General features: G+C 39.0%; 1 protein-coding gene across 2 annotated transcripts in view; it reads left to right on the top strand.

The window, feature by feature from the left end:
* ZFYVE16 (zinc finger FYVE-type containing 16) overlaps window positions 1–14,782 on the top strand; it is a 227,023-nt gene that overhangs the window by 103,837 nt on the left and 108,404 nt on the right. The window lies entirely within an intron of this gene.

Here is a 14,782-nt window from a genome sequence, read left to right as displayed (position 1 = left end):
GAATTCATTGCCAGAGGATGTGTTTTCGGCAGTTAGTGTAACTGGGTATAAAATGGTTTGGATAAGTTCCTAGAGGATAAACTCTAGTTTATGGATAAATCCATAAACTGCTATGACGGTAATTAATAAGCAATAGTAGCTTATGATCTGTCTAATGTTTGGGTACTTGCCAGGTACTTGTGACTTGGATTGGCCACTGTTAGATACAGGATACTGGGCTTGATGGACCCTTGGTCTGACCCAGTATGGATTATCTTATGTTCTTATGACCAGTTGGTGGATGTTCCCTGCCTGGGTGATCATCTTTTCAGAAAAAAGCTTAGAGAAACAATAGTTCAAATAAAGGAGTGTAGTACTGGAACAGTCTTCTGCAAGGTGCACTTACTCTACTTTTTAAAGACTATATTTCAGAGGTACCTCTTCTGGCAATTCCAATGATATCTGATTCTGCCTTACTTCTGCAATAGTAACAACCGCCAGTTCATGCTCGACTGTGTGAACACCATCAGCCAAAAGCAACTCAGCAAGTCCAGCCCAAGTCTGGACCTAGTTTTTTGGTTCCCCCCCCCCCCCCCCATGTCCAGCAACAATCCTTTCTGGTAAGGGAAGAGTCCAACACTAGCTGGAGTGGTGGCACAAGATTACCAGATATCATTGGGTTGTCAAGGTTGTTGAGTCTGGGTACTGCCTGCATTTCTTCCAGCTTCCCACACTTCTGCATTGCTCAGCCTTCAATCTGGATCCATCTCACTCGACACAACTCTGCCTGGAAATGGAATGTTTTCACAGACAGCGAGCAATAGAACAAGTTCTTCCACATCACCATAGCTAGGGGTTCAACTCCCGCTACGTCCTTATCTTCAAGAAATCCGGGCAACTGAGACCCAGCCTAGATTTAAGAAGAATGAACAAGCATATACTCGGGGAAAAATTCAAAATGAATTCCCTCCATACAGTTTTCCCCTCTTCCAGAGGAGTGAGTGGATGTGTGTTCTGGATCTAAAGGATGCTTATACTCCTATTCCCAACCATCCCTCCCACTGGCAATACCTGTGCTTTATGGTGGACCTCTCTCTATTAGTACAGCCTGTGAGCAGCAACAACTGGAAGTTATTACTGTTGCAGGGTCTTCACCAAGTACCTGGCTGTAGTAGCAGTGCATCTGCAATGACAGGGCATCAAATTCTTCCCTTACTTGGATGACTGTATTGGCGAACTCCCAGGATAATATACTAACCTTTCTTCAAAAATCAATACAACTACTTACAGTTGTTAGGGTTCCTTTTGGATTTTGAGAAATCTACTCTAATTCCTTTCCAGGAAAATCTAATTCATTTGTGCTTGGGTAGATTCTCTACAAGAGAGAGCTTTCCTTCTGATAGATCAGGTGAACACACTCAGATTCCTTGTATAAAGACTGGTGAACACAGATCATTCATCAGCCAGGGAGGTGCAAGATGCTCTGGGCCACATAGCGGCAATTCATGTAGTTTCACTAACCTCTTGCAGTGGGGTCTTCATTCCCAGTGGGACCAGCTAACTTGCCCCCTGTCAACCAAAGTGGTAATTTCACAAGAAATGAAGCAGGAGCTATGCTGGCGGCTAGACTCCCTTAATTCTTCAAAAAGGAGCATCTCTCCGTTTACTTCCTCACCAAATAATGTTAACAATGGATGCCTCCACAGAGGGTTTGGGGGGGGGTCCCCCCGCACATATACTTTTTGATCTCAAGGGACTTGATCATTCATAGAAAGACAATTTTAAATCAACTTGTTAGAATTGAGAAGGATCAGATATATTTTCATTCGCTTCCTTCAGGGAAAGAGCATTCTCATTCAGACAATCGGGGGGGCACAGGGTTAAAGACTCTTTTTTTTTTTTTTTCCCCAGAAGCCATAAAGATATAGGTTTGCAGGACATCAAGCTGTCCTGCAAACGATCTACCTTCCAGAAATCTCCAACACATTAGCAGATTTCCTCAGCAGAGTTTCTCAACCATAAAAAGATCTCTACAGCAGTCAATGGCTGACAGACTATTTTGTCTATGGGGACTTCCAGCAATTGACCTATTTGCATCAGAACAAAACAAAAAACTTGAAAAGTTTTGCTCCATTCTTCCTAGTGAACTCTGATCCACTCAGGATGCTTTTCTGCTAGATTAGAATGCAGATCTCAAATGCACCTTTCCACCGATAGCAAGAATGGTACAAAAAGTGCTCAGAGACCAGGCTCATCTGATCCTCATAGCTCCAGCATGGCCCAGAGAAATTTGGTTCATGTATCTAGTACAACTGTCTATCGGTCCTCTGATCTCTTTCTGATCTGATCCATCCTTATTAACTCAAAAAGAAGCTTCCCTCCCTCAACTTGATGGCTTGGATGTTGAGCGCTCAGTGATCGCCAAATTGTCCTTACCCAAGGAGGTTGAGGACACATTAGTGTCTGCCAGGAAAACCATCAACTGGAAGGGCCTGCGGTTTTAAATGGAAAAGGTTCTTCACATGGTGTCAACACAATACTTTGGGTATGCAAATCTAAAGACTTACTGGCTATTTGCTCTCTGTTTCTGCTTCAGGATTTAGCACCTTATCAGTAAGAGTGCATCTCAGTAACAGAACAGCTTACAATGCTCAAATTAAGGGTAAGCCAATCTCCACTTATCCGTTGGCTTCCAAGTTTATGAAAGGTTTATAGCACATTAAATCTCCAGTTGTGAAATTACCTGTTTCATGAGACCTAAACATGGTTCTGGCACAACTGATGAAGCAGCCATTTGAACCATTGGAGTCTGCTTCTCAATTTCTAACATGGAAAGTGACATCAACCAGAAGAGTCATCAAGCTTCATTATTTTCCTTATATGCAATTCTTTTAGATAACTTTATTGGCATGACAGTTTTACATGTGTTGCCAAAGTAGTACAAAAAGTGATTTAAAATAAAAAGGGAAAATATTTACAGCATAGTAATAAAATTACAGTCCACAATAACAACAATAACAAGGACAGTTCTATGGTTTTAATGCTGGTCTGTATTGACCGTGATCAGATTACAATTCTGCTGTTATAGCTGCAGTTTCTCCTGTTTCTTTAAGGATTATATAAAGTTTTTCCTGCTTGCTCTTTTATGGGATGTCTATGATTTTCTCTGTCAGCTTTCACTAATGTGCATCCCTGATATCTTTGTATTTTTGCACAGTACAGGAAGAAATGCAAGAAACCAGACTCTAGGCTGTCTGGCTTCTTGGGGTTTCCAGTTCAGTTTTTGTTGCTGTATTTTTATTTCTAAGCGGTGGTCACCTACTCTGTTTCTGATGAGAATCTGTCTGTGTTTTGCGTGTGTTACCAAGATGAGGTATTCTGCTATCATGCATAGCAATTGCTACTGAGCCACTGAGCTGGCCAGAGATCTAATAAATGTTAATGTTCAAATAACAGAAGGGGGGAGCAGGGCTCAAAGAGCATGTGTCACTACATACAAAAATCATTCTATATAGACTCAGTTGCAACCATAGATATCAGGGACCCAATGGGCAATTTATAGCTCCTTGATATCTTTGCATGCATGATGATGGAAATGAAAAGCAGAGCCACACTCTGGCATAAGGGGGAGAGAAGAGTTCTGTCTAAAGAGGCTCTTCATATTATGGCTGCAAAGACATTTATTTAAGAGCCTTCAGAGGGCTGGATTTGTTGACAGGGCTACTTCAATATCATCTGTTAACTGATTGGCAAACTTCCTAGTAAAAGGTAACACCCTGATTTAATAACCTGAAAGGCTAGCCACTGTGCTAGGAAATCAAACGATTTGCAGTTCTGAAAGCTCAGTAAACACCAGACACAATGTGAAGTGGAAATAGCAAATTACCTGTGTATTATTACCAGTGTGTGTATGGATAACTCTCAATATCCAAATCACAGAAATCTGTTTATATCAGGGATAGGCAACTCCAGTCCTCAAGTGCCACAAACAGGTCTGGTTTTCAGGATATCCGCAATAAATATGCACGAGAGAGATTTGCATGCACTGTCCATTGTATGCAAATTATCTCATGTATATTCATTGTGCATATCCTGAAAACTGGACCTGTTTGTGGCTTTTGGTGACTGGAGTTGCTTACCCCTGGTTTTACATAATACTACTCAGTCATAAGGATCCTGGTTTAATTGATTTAAACAAATCACTGTTAGTATTAAAATAAGTGTCAAATGCTCACATTTCACTTTGAATTTAGAGCATATCACACACCATTATACCCATATACATTTTTCTGGTCCATTTATTCAAGTTAGCATATCAGCTGAGAAATTAAGTAGACATTTTTCACCCCCAGCTCCTGTTTATTTGTAGGGAGAGAGGTATTGGAGAACGGAGTGGATCCTGCAGTACCATGGCACCTATTCTCCAGAGAGAAGAACTAGGAAGAAAGGATATGAAGAAGTGATGTATTAGTCAGATGTTTCCTTTTCTGTACGAGAATTTGAAATAAAGGATTTTTTGTAGATAGTGTTTGCTTTTTAGAGATAATAACACTTGGAGTGGTAAAAAATCTCTTGATAGCCTGGTAGTTATTTGGCCACCTACAGGTGAAGCTGCAAACATCCACTTTCAGGATCATCATTTGTCACTGCATATATGCCACACTGGCTCTAAACGTGGTGACCAAAAAGCCAATTTAGTTTATATGATGACTAGTAGTACTTTACCTGCCAACTAGATTTCTGCCTCACCGAGCACATGCATCTCGAAGACCTACCATACTTGATTATATGATGGCATATCTAGTTCAAAATCAGAATGTTAAATACAGGCAAGAAAAGTTCAGCATATTCATTAAAAGCATAAGCTAGAAGAGTATAATTTTGGAAGTCCAGCCAACCTACCTGTGAAAGGTGCATAAGGCCAGCCTTAGTTCAGTTTAATTTGAATGAGGTACCTTTAAAACTGATCTGGTTATGGTTACTTCCCATGTACTAAATATAAATGCCTGGCTATTGTGTATTCAACACCATTATTCATAATGGCACATAAACAATCTTATTTGCTCTTAACTGCTTACGTAAAAAATGCTCTAGGTGTACACGAACTGCACAAAATGTATTATGGTTCATAAATTCCTTTGCATAACAATTTTTGTTATTTGAACACAGTTTTGAGTGAATATTTCATAAACAGACTTAATTATTTTCTTACATTTATGAATTGCCTCTGTGAAACCACCTGAAGTGATGTACAGCATAGCAAAAAACCCCAAAAAATTAGCATGCATATTAGTATAATAGCTTCCCACCCACCTGTTAAAATCATACATAAAACCATCTCACCTCCAGCTACTCAGCTTCCCAGATCTAAATCTGTCCCATGGGGGGAGAGGTGGGGGTTGCATAACCAGTTGCTGTTGTCCTTTGCCATGTAGGTATATTTATTTATTTATTTATTTATTTTTGGTTTTTATATACCGGAAGTTCCTGTATACAATACATATCACTCCGGTTCACATTTAACAGAGATAACTATCGCCGGGGAGGCAGTTTACATTGAACATATCGAATATAGTGAACGGATAATCTATATATATATATCTTACTTTACAATCATGTAGTCTAATTTGACAGTGTTTTCACCACTTTTTTTTTTTTTATAGAGGAGCCATCACAGTCTGTTTGTCAGCCAGCCTTTCCAGGATTTTATAAAATAAAATCTGAAAAAAATAAACATGGTGTTTTAGGGATGACAGTGCATTGCTAAAAAAGTATTCCACTATCATTTCTCATGAGCATTAAGTGGGTGTTTTGCATGATTGTATTAGTTCTAAGAGAGCCAAAATGCAAATAACCCATGTTGCTGCCCAGACCCTTAAATTTAATAGGGGACTGCCATGGATGCTTGTTTTCCAGCACATAGATTCTCAACCCAGTCCTCAGGATGCACCTAGACAGTTTTTCAGGATATCCAAAATAAATATGCATATATGATAGATTTGCATGCTTTTCTTCCATTGTATGCAGACCTGTCTCATTCATATTCATTGTGGATGTCCTGAACACCTGATTTCACGTCAGTTTTACTTTAAATGAGTACTATAGTCACCATCAGAAATTTCTTCTGCTTAAAAAGCAGTCTTTTACATTTTGAATGTGGTACTGGATATTCGGCTTCTGATGTTAATGCATTGGAGAGTTGGTTTAATCTCTCAAATAGTGCTTATTGGAGAATTTCTGACCTTCCAAACCAAGATGAACCATTAATCTTACAGACTGAATGAGCCAGCTGGGCTTTATTGCTATCTAATATACTCCTATAGCCACCCAGAGCACTAGTACACCAGTGGGACAGCGCTTCTCATAGAAAGGACACATCTCTAGTGATCTATATTTACCCTTAATGGCAATTATGAAAAAATACAGAAAGAAAGGATGGATATATAAACTGAAATAAATTAATCTTATTACCTTAAAAAAAAATAATGGCCTGCACCAAAACATTGGATTCATGATTTTAACGCTACCTGTTGATAATCCTGATGAGGTGCTACTTTAACACTCTGTTCCCATTATCTCTTGCACTTCCTATGCCTAAAATGCTAATTGATGTTAATCCAGTGTCCACTTGCCACTTCCTGAAGCCCTCTACTCTGAGAATTCAAACCCTTACATCAGAGGCTAGACAACGCTGGTCCTTGAGTACCGCAAGCTGTCAAGGTTTTCAGGATATCCATAATGAATATGCATTTGCATGGAATGCATGCAATGCATAAAATTATATCTCAAGAATACTCAATGGCATACTCGAAAACCTGACCAGTTTATGGTACTTGAGGACCAGAGTTGCCTACCCCTGACTTACACCATACTATAGCTAAAACATTTTGCTTCCTTCAGTCTTGCAGTCACGTTTGAAGAAGAGATCAATGTGGTCGTATAAATTCATGTACAACAACATCTTGATGATTCAAGCTGACCAGAAACTGCCTGGAAATGGTAGGAAGGAAATGAGACAGGAAAGGGAGAGAGGATAAATTGAAAGTATAACGTGGTTGGGGGGGGGGGGGGGGGGGGAGAAGAGTTGAAATATAGAGCCTTCTGGTGGAAGGGACAGAAGCACAATATGGTGGTGAGATTGAGGTGATTAGAAAGTGAAACCTGGTGGACTTGAGGATGGTGAGATATTGAACATAACTAAAGATTACTTTGAAATAGAGTAGAGGGGTTAAAATGTAAAGCCTCCTGGGCAGTAGGAGCAAGGAGAGGCACAAAATCCCTGTTAATAAGTTAATAGGGCTCACAAATATTTTAATCCATAAGAATTCTGCATTCTTCCCTTGATAGTGATAAATAATGGGTTCTTAAAAAGGGAATCAAAAGTAGGATGTGTCATATTGTCTCAGTTTTCAGTTGTCCTAGTTTAGAGATTTCCTGACCCTGGGGTAATGTTCTCAATTGGGGGGGGGGGGGGGGGTTTGGAAAATATTAGCATCAGTTTCTCAAGTTAAGTGATTGCTGTCACTTGAGCTAATTAATTCCTTTGTAAAGGGGGATTAACTTGATCCTGCCTTGCCTCGTTGAATTCATTTGAAGCTTAGTTTTTTGTTTAGATCTGTTTATTGAAATTCAAAATGCAATAATCAGACTATTTTACAAAGCTAATTCTTGGAATAGACAAAGTCAAATTGCAAAGTTAACATGAAACTTAGTTTTAACCAAAAAATAATATATTATGGATTGTCTACAACTATGGTATAGGAGCAGCACAAGAGTCAATTTCAAATAAAATTACTGTAGGAGAGGAAGAAGAAAGGAAATCAATTTGTGTCTAGTTTTTATCCAGTTGGTTAAGATGTGACGAGGAAGAAATGGAGGAGTAGCAAATGGTGGACTAAGCACTAAACAGCCCCCTCTTAACTTCCAGTTATATTTTAATTGAATTAATTATATTTTGAAAAAATGAGCCGGGTTTAGAAAAGCACTTCCTGCTCTTCTTTTACCCTACTCCTGTAAGGTATTTTCAATTCCTCATGAGTAAGAGAGATTGCTGCTTTAAATGATTTAACTGCACCCAAACAGTCTATCCTGGTGTGTTTAAACAGAAAGCCTTCCAATAGTATTGCTCTACGGGACGGAAGAGCACACTTGTAAAAAAAAAGTTATCATGATCCACAAATGCCTCAGCAACATTCAGTTAAAATATATACCATAAAACAATAGTGACCTGATGATAGATATGCATATTCTTTTAGGAGTTGTGTCTTCTGTCAAAGCTTGTTCTTGCTTAGTCACATTGTTTTGGGTGACTTTGAAAACATTTCCTTCTTAACATTAGGCTGGGGCTTCACAAACCTATCCTGGTGACTCCCCAGACAGTTAAGTTCTCAGCATAACAATAATGGATATGCACGAGATAAATTTGTCTAACTATCTTGTGCATATCCATTATGAATATTCTGAAAACCTGACTGGCTATGGGATCCTGAAGATTGGTTTGGGAAGTCTTGCACTAGGCTGCAATGGTTCTCAACCCAGTCCTTGGGACACAGGCTAGTCCAGTTTGGTTATCAGGATATCCATAATGAATAGATGTGATAAATTAGCATGCCCTGCCTTCATTATATGCAGATCTAATTCATGAATATTTATTGTGGATATTCTGAAAATCTGAGCGTGACCCTACAAGTGAATTGAGAACCACTGCTATATTGGATGGTATAGGGCAGAGGTGTAGGGAACCTCAGGCCCTCCAGAGCCATAGATTGATCAGGTTTTCAAGATATCACTAATGAACACACATGAGAGAGATTTGCATATAAGTGATGCACTGTGTGTGCATGTAAATCAATTTCATACATATTCATTAGGGATATCCTGGAAACCCAACTGGTTTAGGTTCCACACTCCTGATATAGCATGTTGTACTGTATAATGTTGAATAAATATAATTGGTGATAAAAATGAGGCTTCATAATGTACAATTAGCTTTATTTGTTATACAATAGAATAGCCAGATATACCATATTACAACAGATGCTTGTTGTCTTATATCTGTGGTAGGCATTGTTAAATTAAAAGAAACCTTGAACCCTGTGCACTGGGCTTGTTTTCAAGAGTGTACATTGCACTGAGTAAAGTCCTGTGTTAGGGTGGTAAGTATGTACGGCAGATTGTCATAATTCTTATGCACACAGTAAGGTCTTTCTGGTTTATAGGATGTCTGAGATGCCATTTGTGATAATATAATCAGACATTTCTCACAATGTATTCTAGAAGGGGAAATATGCATTCAAACATCTAACAAACATTAATGAAATATTAAAAGGTAGCATTCCTCTTCATTCAGCCAGACCAATTCAGATAGGTGCGTTTATGCTCCCCAACCAGCAGATGGAGACAGAGAAAACAGGTTTGCTGTTGTCACCCTATATAGGGTCCCTGTCAAGGCCTGTGAAATGTGGTACCCATGATACATGCAACTCTCGCAGGTGCCATTCATGCTTAGAGAAGGGAGGCCCAGAATATAAGCTGCTGTGATATGGGAGAGTTTGGCAACAGCAAAACCTGAATTCAAAAAAATGGCCACTAACACACACAGCACTGTGGTGGGAATGGCAGACATCTTAAAGCCATAGTCCTTTTGCAGGAGAGGAGGAGATTGGACCTTTAGTCTTATTGCGGATGTCCCCTAGGGAAGTACAACTTTTGACAATTTCCCAGGTTGACTATTGCAGGAGGAAGTACAGGGCCTTCCCTATTGCCCTTACCTCTTCTTCTCAGTTGTCCGCTGAGTTATTCTCCTGCTTCATCAGGTTTTTTTTGATGAAGCAGGGAATGGCTGGAGAGATTTCATTTCTCATTGCTCTTCCTATAGGGGATGTGTCCATGGGAACCTTCAAGAAGCACTGCAGGTAGGAGGAGATATGGGACATAGAGGAAGATTGGTCCTGTTGCTCTGTCAATTACGAGGGGTCTCCTAAGGCATAATAGAGGGAGTTTGAGAAAATCTCAGATGAGGACAAGATTTCCTCCAGAGAAGTGGAGTCCTCTGTGATTAGGGATTTTCCCTTTTGTTTTTTTTTGGGGGGGGTTAGAAAAGAGCTCTCTTCACTGATTGATAAGATCAGAAGACCCTTGAACATTTTGGAGGAGCAGGAAAGTGAGAGTAAGACTTCTGGAAATCCCATTATGACAGGAATAAGAGAGACTGCAAAAGATTTTTCTATACAACAATCCGTTACAGAATTGATAGAAGTGGAATTGGATTCCCAAAACTCTCACCTCAAGTCTGGTAAAATGATGAAGAAACTACCCTCTTCAGTTTGAGAAGGAGAAGTTAAAGGTAATGTGAATAATTCCTTGATAACAATTGTCATGATTAAGACCTCGATCCTTGTTGAAGAGGGCATGGCACTTAAGGGCACTCAGGATCATAAGAGTGAATCTTGGCTCAAGCAGTCCTTAGAAGTCTTTGGTTTGGCGTAACAGATAGTGGTCTGTAGTGGTTAAATGGCCAGGATGTATTTGAGGCGGATGCAGACTGGTGAGAATTTCAGGAACAGATCTGGAAGTTGTGGCTCTGCTGGAAACAGGCACAATGTTTTTAGTAGGTGCTTCATATGATTTCTATTTGGGATTCATCTTGGCGTATGATCTTGTGGTAGCTGCTTGCTGTTTTCTCTGATTGAGAAACTGGGCAGTTGCCTCTGCATCCGAAGCCCAACTGGCCAAGCTTTCTTTTAGGGGAAAATTTCTCATTTGGGGAATATCTGGAAAAGATAATCAAGGATTTAGGGAAAGCATAAGATTGCACCTGTGCTACACTACATAGAAGTTGCTTTAGGGGCAGTACATGCTACCATCTGTGGAAACCTGCCTTTTCAGAGATACCAGTCCTTTCAAGGAGGAAGAAAACGCAGCCAAGACGGAAGTTCAAGTGGGGCTACTGAACCCGATGGCTCAATGAAGGTGTGGAAGTCCACCTTCCAGAGCTACAAATTGCAGCCGCCTAATATATATATTATTTTACCAGAGGCGGGTCCGGATTATATTGGATCATTAGGTCCTGCACATTGTGATATATGGTTCGCTTTGGAGTTTTCCCGTCTGATTTCAGACCACTTTATGGTCTGCAGAAGAAAGTGATGGTTCAGTCTACTCTGGATCAACTCTGGCAGATAAGGCCAGTAATTCCTGTTTCCATTGTGAGGTGGGGATAAGGAAGGTATTCTATTTACTTCATGGTCTCCAAGAAGGAAAGAATATTTTGTCCTATTTTGGATTTGAAGCAGGTCAACAGAGTGCTTAGAGTTCCTTGTTTCCGAATGAAGATCCTCATGTTATTGGTAAGACAGGGTGAATTTTTAACCTCTCTGGATCTGATGGAAGCCTGTTTGCATATTCCTATCATAATGGATCCTAAGGAAGATCTCTGGCAAGATTGCTGTCTAAGAAGTCATAGGATCATACTGCTCTTGGAGTCCTCTGTTATCCTTGTGATTTTCTTTTCCTCCTAGTGCTAATTTTTTCTGGAGGTTTTTTTTTGTTTGGGGTTTTTTGTTTTTTTTTGCTCCTTTTATCTACCCGGGGAAGGGGTGTTTATTTAGTCAGTGGCGTAATTACTATGTTGTTGAAATCTCGAGGGTTGTGAGACAAACTGAAATCCAGAGATAACAAAATGGCATTGGAAGGTGAAATTTTCACTGCATGCATTCAAAGATGATAAAAAATGTTCAGCCTTCGAAGATATTAAAGAAGGTGTCGAAAGACACACTACAAAAATCAATGATATAGACCATAGACTAGCAACATAAGAATTGAACACACAGCAATTTACCACCCAGATTACAGCTTCACAGTGGGAGAATGTTCTCCTTATTGCCCGAATTGAAGACCAGGAGAATCGAGGCCACAGGAACTATATCAGGATTATTGGTCCCCCAGAACAGCTTAAGGACTCTGAGCTAATACATTTCATTCAAATATGGCTTTCGAAAACATTATTTATTTTATTTATTTATTTTAAGTTTTTCTATACCGGCATTCGCGATAAATATCGCATCATGCCGGTTTACATTTAACAAGTGGATAGGGAACAAAAAGGTAAAAAATAACATTGATCCTAATAATAGTAATAAATAATGATAACAGTAATGATAAAACATTAACACATTAAACAAGAGAAAGGCTAAGGAATGCAGTTACAATAAAACATTAGATTTTTCTCTAGAAATGGAGTTAGTGCTAGCTAAGAGGATATGTTGCACAGATTCGGTTGGTGACATACTCAATGCGCAAGACCAGTGATGGCTAAAATTTTGAATTATGCTGTTAAATAAATACAGGCCTACATAAGGACAACCTGCAATACCAGGAGGAAAAGATTTTCTTATTCAACAATTACTCAGCTAAGGTCTCTGCAAGCCACAAAGCCTTAAATTCAGTGTGCAAGGAGCTTATACAAAAAGGCATCAAATTTGCGGTTATTTTCCCAACTAAGCTTAAAATATTTCGCACTGGAGGTCCCATCATGCTTACTTCCAAAGATGAAATTGACCATTTTCTACAGACGTTGGCAAGTTAATTTTTTCTTCCTCAAGAATTCTCAGATTTTGTTTATTTAGAGGTTTTATATACCATCGTTATCACTAGATCACAATGGTTTATAGCATAAACATTCACAATTATAAGTGACCAGACAAAGGGGGAAAACACATCTTGAATGCTAATTGAGGCATGGTTCACAGGTAATAAGTGCAGGAGATGGTAAAGTCTCTTTATACGATCAGTTTCTTAAATATAATTTCGTGGGAATCATTCTGTTTTTTTAGATATTATGGAGATTTGAGAAATCGGACAGCCTATTTTATTATGAGATTATGTAATCAGACAGTTTGTTATATGCTTTCGAGTCTTGTTTGAATTTCTTTTTGTCTTTTGTAGTTCTTACATCTTCAGGCATAGAATTCCATAGTTCAGGACCTGCTATAGAGAGAGAGGTTTGTAATGTTGGGATTGAAAGGAGACCTTTATTTTGTGATCTCAGAGTTCGTTAAGGCTTGTGCTGTTTAAAAGACAGCCCAAGTAGATCATTGTTATTTAGGTTAATGTTAATTGAATATGTTCACTAATGCTTTATATTGGATTCTTGATTGGATTGGTAGCCAGTGTAGTGCCTTCAGTGTAGGAGTGGTGTCTTCATATTTTCTGGCGCCAGATAATAGTCTTGCTGCTGCATTTTGGAGAAGTTGGAGGTTTTATGTGACATGCAGGAAGACCTAGGAACAAGGAATTGCAGTACTCAAGGTTTGAGAATATTAGTGTTTGTAAAACAGTTCCGAAGTCTGTAGCAGTTAGTAATGGTTTCAAGCAGCTTATTAGCCACAATTTTTATAACCAGTTTTAATCAATTTACTGATATATCCTTTCATTGATTGTTTTCATCGCGTTGTACCCCTAAGTCTCTTACTTGCATCAATGGATTAATTTGGCAATTTCCCAAATCTACAGCAGGTGGTATTGATTTTGTGGAGGTTTCAGCTCAGCCAAATGATTTCTTTTTTTTTTTTTTGTATTTAGTGTGTTTTAAGTTGATAGATTTTCGTTTATCGTTGTCATATATTTTGCGATTATAGATGTAGTGTTTTCTATAGATTTTGTTAGTGGTATATAGAATTGTAGGTCATCCGCATAAAGGAAGACGTTTATTTCAAGGTCTAAGAGTAGTCTGCATAATGGTAGCCTATAGATGTTTAATAGTGTAGCTGATAGAGTTGATCCTCAAGGAGCACCAGTGTTGCATTGAAAGGTGTCAGATATCTGTTAATCATCAAATTTTGTTTGGTATGTTCTCTCATCTAGGAAGGATGTAGAGCATTTTAATACCATTCCATCTATCCCAATGTTGGGCTTGGTGCTGAGATTAGAATTGTACTATGTTGTGTGAACCTATTACTGTAAGAAAACCCCAACCATGTACTTTACAAAAATATTTTTTACATACAATTTTTTAAAATGGACTATTTAGAACTCGTATTCAAGCGACCATCATATAAAGCACTGGGTTCAATATTTCTTATCTGATAACCCTTCTCAGCAAGGCTGTTCTGTGCTTAAGCCTTCTTAAAGAGAGCCATTCCTGAGGATTACAGAGAGAGTTTTGATCCATAGAGTTCTATTCTTCCTTCCTAAGGTAGTCTTGCAGTTTCAGCTCAATCAGGTGCTGTTCCTTCTGTCTTTCAAGAAGGAGTCTGCTCTGGAAGGTAATGGGAAAGCCATTATTTGTATGTTCACAGGGTCTTTCAGAGCTTTCTGAAGATAACTAACTCTTTTAAGAGATAATTTGTTCTCTTCAGTGGTCAGCGGAAGGAGGAAGTGGCCTTGAAGGTCTCCATTGCCACATGGATTAAGGAAGCAATTGGTTTGGTGTACATTGCTAGCGATGCACCTCTCGCTACTAAACGTCCAAGGGCACATTCGACTAAGTCCCAAGCTTCATCATAGGCAGAGCTCTGATTCATTTCTCAGATGGAGACTTGTCAGGCAACTACTTGGGTATCCTTGCTTTCCTTTACAAAGTATTGCCGCATTGATGTGAATACCAAGAAAGATGCTGTGTTTGATGTTAGCATTTTGCAAACAGGGTTAGCAGTTTCCTACCTAGTTTTATATATGGTTTTTGGTACATACCACTTGTCTGGATTGGTCTGACTGGATAAAGAAGGAGAAATTGTCTTATCTGCTAATTCTTTTTTGAGTTCAGCTATGCCAAACCAGTCCAAGACCTTCAAACTATTCCGTG

This window comes from Rhinatrema bivittatum, chromosome 1, assembly GCF_901001135.1.
Source record: "Rhinatrema bivittatum chromosome 1, aRhiBiv1.1, whole genome shotgun sequence".
NCBI classification, from domain to species: domain Eukaryota; kingdom Metazoa; phylum Chordata; class Amphibia; order Gymnophiona; family Rhinatrematidae; genus Rhinatrema; species Rhinatrema bivittatum.
Note: the sequence above shows the minus strand (reverse complement) of the source record. Positions and strands in the feature narration are given on the sequence as shown.